The following is a 6,378-nucleotide window of genomic DNA, read 5'->3' on the forward strand; positions in this document are numbered from 1 at the left end:
ACAATATATATATATATATATATATATATATATATATATATATATATATATATATATATATATATAGGGTTAGGGAAAATGAGTTGGTAAACAGAGAAGAGGTAGTAAAAGCTTTGCGGAAGATGAAAGCCGGCAAGGCAGCAGGTTTGGATGGTATTGCAGTGGAATTTATTAAAAAAGGGGGTGACTGTATTGTTGACTGGTTGGTAAGGTTATTTAATGTATGTATGACTCATGGTGAGGTGCCTGAGGATTGGCGGAATGCGTGCATAATGCCATTGTACAAAGGCAAAGGGGATAAGAGTGAGTGCTCAAATTACAGAGGTATAAGTTTGTTGAGTATTCCTGGCAAATTATATGGGAGGGTATTGATTGAGAGGGTGAAGGCATGTACAGAGCATCAGATTGGGGAAGAGCAGTGTGGTTTCAGAAGTGGTAGAGGATGTGTGGATCAGGTGTTTGCTTTGAAGAATGTATGTGAGAAATACTTAGAAAAGCAAATGGATTTGTATGTAGCATTTATGGATCTGGAGAAGGCATATGATAGAGTTGATAGAGATGCTCTGTGGAAGGTATTAAGAATATATGGTGTGGGAGGCAAGTTGTTAGAAGCAGTGAAAAGTTTTTATCGAGGATGTAAGGCATGTGTACGTGTAGGAAGAGAGGAAAGTGATTGGTTCTCAGTGAATGTACGTTTGCGGCAGGGGTGTGTGATGTCTCCATGGTTGTTTAATTTGTTTATGGATGGGGTTGTTAGGGAGGTGAATGCAAGAGTTTTGGAAAGAGGGGCAAGTATGAAGTCTGTTGTGGATGAGAGAGCTTGGGAAGTGAGTCAGTTGTTGTTCGCTGATGATACAGCGCTGGTGGCTGATTGGAGTGAGAAACTGCAGAAGCTGGTGACTGAGTTTGGTAAAGTGTGTGAAAGAAGAAAGTTAAGAGTAAATGTGAATAAGAGCAAGGTTATTAGGTACAGTAGGGTTGAGGGTCAATTCAATTGGGAGGTGAGTTTGAATGGAGAAAAACTGGAGGAAGTGAAGTGTTTTAGATATCTGGGAGTGGATCTGGCAGCGGATGGAACCATGGAAGCGGAAGTGGATCATAGGGTGGGGGAAGGGGGCGAAAATTCTGGGAACCTTGAAGAATGTGTGGAAGTCGAGAACATTATCTCGGAAAGCAAAAATGGGTATGTTTCAAGGAATAGTGGTTCCAACAATGTTGTATGGTTGCGAGGCGTGGACTATGGATAGAGTTGTGCGCAGGAGGATGGATGTGCTGGAAATGAGATGTTTGAGGACAATGTGTGGTGTGAGGTGGTTTGATCGAGTAAGTAACGTAAGGGTAAGAGAGATGTGTGGAAATAAAAAGAGCGTGGTTGAGAGAGCAGAAGAGGGTGTTTTGAAATGGTTTGGTCACATGGAGAGAATGAGTGAGGAAAGATTGACCAAGAGGATATATGTGTCGGAGGTGGAGGGAACGAGGAGAAGAGGGAGACCAAATTGGAGGTGGAAAGATGGAGTGAAAAAGATTTTGTGTGATCGGGGCCTGAACATGCAGGAAGGTGAAAGGAGGGCAAAGAATAGAGTGAATTGGAGCGATGTGGTATACCGGGGTTGACGTGCTGTCAGTGGATTGAATCAAGGCATGTGTATGGGTGTGGGTTGGGCCATTTCTTTCGTCTGTTTCCTTGCGCTACCTCGCAAACGCGGGAGACAGCGGAAAAAAAAAGAAAAAAAAAAAAGAATATATATATATATATATATATATATATATATATATATATATATATATATATATATATATATATACTTTTCATATAATCAATGGAACATTCTTTTGTCCAAGATTTTAGCCCAGTATAGCAATTCAAATTTTGTTTTAATTACAAGTCATGGTACAATATTATCAAAAATAATCGGAACCAGGAACTGTAACCTTTATAACTAATAACAGGAATAGTACCATATTAGAAACTGATTAAAATAATGTCGATTTCAGGTTACTTCTCGTCACATAATATAAAATCAGGTAAAAAAAAAATCTTATCACAGGTTATCTAAAAGCCCATAATGCTAATTCTCTAAGCTTCAGCACCGAAGTGAAACTTGCTCACGACATACGAGTGAAACTATCAAATCAACTGAGTTTACATGCAGTAAGTACGAAAGCTTTTCTACCAGCAAATATGTACTACACAGTGCGAATTACAGTCAGTCACAGAAATAAAATATGTAGTGTGCACCTAACTCTTACTATAATCCAAGTAAGAGAGCTATCTACCATACATAAGTATTAAAGTACCGTAAGTTATGAGAAAGCACTGCTCATAAGGTGATCAAAACACCATTATTCCCCTGTAAAGGCTGTACTTCACAGGATATCACCCTATTCGACCAATATGCGCTTCTTACACACACACATAAGCGTCCCAGGCCTATGACGTCACTGACACAAAGATGTAGATGCTCCTTCAGGCAAACAAATCACACCACTGTAGTATGTGCCCAAGCCCCTAAGAGTAACGTTTAGGAAAGTTTTTTTCTTAAAAGATAATGGGAGAAAGGAATGGGAAAATAAACATTTGCCCAGAAGGCTCAGCTTGTTTGAGCTCTACATCTGCAAACGAACTTGAAAGCCTCAGAAAGCATACTATATCGCTGTACCGGGACCTTTCGAACAATTCACCTTGTGTAAGTTTCGCCTGACTGACTCTATCAGAAGGTGGCACATCCAAAACTACATAAGGAAGATCGACCAAATGAAAGGAAAGGTAGCACCTGATACAAATACCTGGTAAACGCCATGGGCCTCTCCTGATAACTTCACCTTCCGAGAGATTCCTTAACGAAGGCTACGGTAAAGGACACTTTCTTCCCATCACCATGGGCTTGTGGCAGCCAACCATGGCTGTGGGAAGTACAAAGGTTCATGGTCCCTGCCAACAAAAGTTTAAAAGAATATGGAAGAACTAACAAACATTTCTTTAACACAATTATGTTTCCCAAGATTCTAAAATGGTAGACATTCGTAAATTTGTAAAAGTTTTAGCGCTATCCTTGCTTATGGAAGATGATCTCGAAATTTTCGTAATTCATATGTGGAGTCGCTGCATAAGTTCCCCACACACTCCAATGAAAAAATGGTAAAGCCTTTTGCCAATGCTCCTATTTAGCCTGGGGGGAGGAAGTATCAATTTGCTTAGGGACTAAAGGGATCTCAAAAGAAATTGAAAAATTAATATAAAATCCCTGAGACAAAAGCTACCTCACTGCACCTACACTGTTATTACTCTGCCTTTATTAAAATGGCTCAAGTAAAACTTTAGACACACTAACGCAGTTACTAATGATACTTCTATTTCTCTCAGAAAAGTCTGATGGTATTCTACACAAACTGGCTTTCTTTCTGACAGGACTAGGAACATTACTCTTATGGGTTCACCTTAGTATTTTCTTCATATATGGAATATCAAAAACATCTGTTACAGGTTCATCATACAGTACTTTCTTCAATACACATGCCAAAAAAATACAAATGCAAAGCTTCTCAAACATAAAGATTTGATGCTGGATCTCATATTCTTGGAAGAATCTTGAGGAGAATGGCAAGTATTCATCAGGCTTCAGTACAGAGGGTATTTTCCCCAACTAAGGGGTTTCCCCGAGTAACTAAACTTAAGAAACTAGTCAGTTCAGAATCACCGCCATGAATTCCAGGCTATGGCTAAGGTACCATCTTCACTGCCTATGACTCAAAATCAGGAGAAAAGTATACTGGGAGAAGGGCACTAGCCTTTTTGGCAAAAGATCTGCCCTGAGGCTCATGTACACTGAAGGAATCAATTTGAAAGATGATGCTCCCACTGGTATTTCTGGAAACTCTCCTTAACCTTGACAGAGCATCTGCCCATATGTTGCAAACTCCATATAGGGAAGATGCTTGAATAAACCAATTCCTCAAGGCTGCTTAGGTAACAATGTAGTGGGTTATCTCCAGAAGAGGAGCATGACACACCTCAGTTCATTTGAAATTGGACAACAGTAGTTTGTCTAAAGTAAAATGGAATACCTGACCTAGCTTTCAATCACTTGGATAAGAAAACTGCTATGGAAGCACCATCTCTTTTCAACTGGCATGTTAATATATCTGGACCTAAGTCTATCCTCCTGCCTTTATTTGACTATCAAATGAGTAGAAGACACATACATAGTTCAGCATCCCTATTCAAACAAGTTCTCCATGCCAGTGGTCTCTGTAGATTTCATTTGCTTAACTTCTGAGCTTCACAAAGCTCTTGCAGTTTATGTCTTCCTACAACCCTGTCTTTTACTGAAAAGAAAATGTTCATCTATAAACTTCCTATATCCCTGTCTTTTACTGAAAAGAAAATGTTCATCTATAAACATAACTTTTTTTGGCTTGTAAACTCACTAAATCATGACATACTCCTTGCATATCTTCAAATCACATGACAGGCTGTGGCAAGTCTTTGCTTTCCAAACTTACTTTCTGCTTTTTCTCAGTTTCCCCAGTCTACTGCAGTATATCTACGGTAGTTCTTCATCCACCTTGCTATTTGTAAGAATGGGGTCAAAAGCCTTCCATCTCATCAATTCTCCAGGAATCACCTCTGTACAACCATCCCTTTTCTGTCTGCTGCTATGTTGGTAACCTCAACCTGTTCAACAGGTATTATTTTGGACACTTCTCTTGTGAGCTATCTGCATGTGTCCCTATCACCATGGATTGAACCAACAGCATGCATTAGTTGCTGCTTACTACAATTTTTGTATGGAGACTGGCCATGAGAGGAATGACCATTCTGATACCTCCTTGTTTCATCATAAAGCAAAACTGTGATTATTTTCCTTCTTCATCTTTCCCTCTCCTCTTACCTTTCTATTTTTATGTCTATCTATCTCTCTAATGCTCACTCCTTCCAGGAACTCCCTCAAGGGCAGTTTCCATAACTAGTGATCTCCAGGGATAATTTTTAGCCTTTAGTGCCCTGCCTTTAACAGGCTAGTGTAGAGGGCAGCTCTTGTGTAGCATTTTCAGAGACTCCTACTTAACTTCTTAACAGCTACTTCAACCACCAATCTACTGCTTCTACCTAATGCCCCTACCTATTGTTTCTACCTACTAATTCTATCGAATTCTCATGCCTAAAATTCCATCCTACTACTCCCATCTGCTGCTCCTACCATTCTGCCAAAAAGGCAGGGCTAACACACACCATTCACTGCAGGCATATCTAGAGTTACTAAGTGTTATGTGTGACACGGAAAGATCATATGTTTGTAGACAGAATGCCAGCAGTCCATGTGTGAGTGAGGCAGAAAGATAAAGACAGATATTCAGGTCAAAGGAGTGCAACCTGACAACCAATAAAATGCTGGCTCACTATGAAGCCATCACTAACCCTCCCAATACCTAGTAATATACCTCCCTAGGCAGTGGCTGCCCACCAACTACTACTTTTACATCAGGTATACTAAAAACTTGTGGAGCCCTCATTCAATTTTTCCTTTTTTTTCTCCTTACCGTTTCTTTTCACCCGAGATGGCTTTGCCTGAGGCATGTTTAGCCCATAACATGTCATCCACTTAAAAAGAAAGAAAGAAAGAAAAAAAAAAGGCACAGTAGGTGATGAGATGCCATCCTTTAGTCAATGTTTGTATTACTTCTATATAAAAAGTAAACTGATAAACAAAGGGAACTAGTCTGGGAACAGTACAGTAGATGAACCAGAGCTAAGCGAATAATTATTCGCAAACATGCTAAGGTTTTCCCAGATTCAATATGAAAATTGCATACTTTTAAAACATTTTCAGCTACACTACCAAGTTTGACATTCTTCTTTCATCTTTCCTAAATCAAAAACTTGTGGAGAAATAGCAACAGTACATCTTTTAATGATAGTCTTGTTGTGAGGTTTAACAATAACCTGGTAAAAATTTGCGGCACTATGCCTTCTGTGGAAGGTATTCCTACGAAAAGCTAAGGTTTCTTGCCAACTTGGAGAACCAAGAACTTCTACATCCTGAGATGAACAACCTAACTTACGCAAAAACTAATTAGACATGGCTGTCATAATCCAATACAGGTTGTATCTCTCTAATCTAGCGCTCTGTGGTCCCATATGTTTTGAATCCCCACCATTAGCTTGTGGATCTACCACCAGGGCAGCAGTGTTAGTAGTGCTAAGGCTCCAAAATCTGTTTACAATGCAGCTGAGCTAATCAACAGTCCTGTTAATTTCTTATAGCCTTACAACAAGATCATTATACTGATGAATCTGCCCTGTATTGGCATCGCATGCTACGAAAAACCCTTGCCCAAGATAATGAGCAGTCTCCATCTGGGGGTAAGATTCCAAAG

Source organism: Panulirus ornatus, chromosome 19 (assembly GCF_036320965.1).
Source record: "Panulirus ornatus isolate Po-2019 chromosome 19, ASM3632096v1, whole genome shotgun sequence".
NCBI classification, from domain to species: Eukaryota; Metazoa; Arthropoda; class Malacostraca; order Decapoda; family Palinuridae; genus Panulirus; species Panulirus ornatus.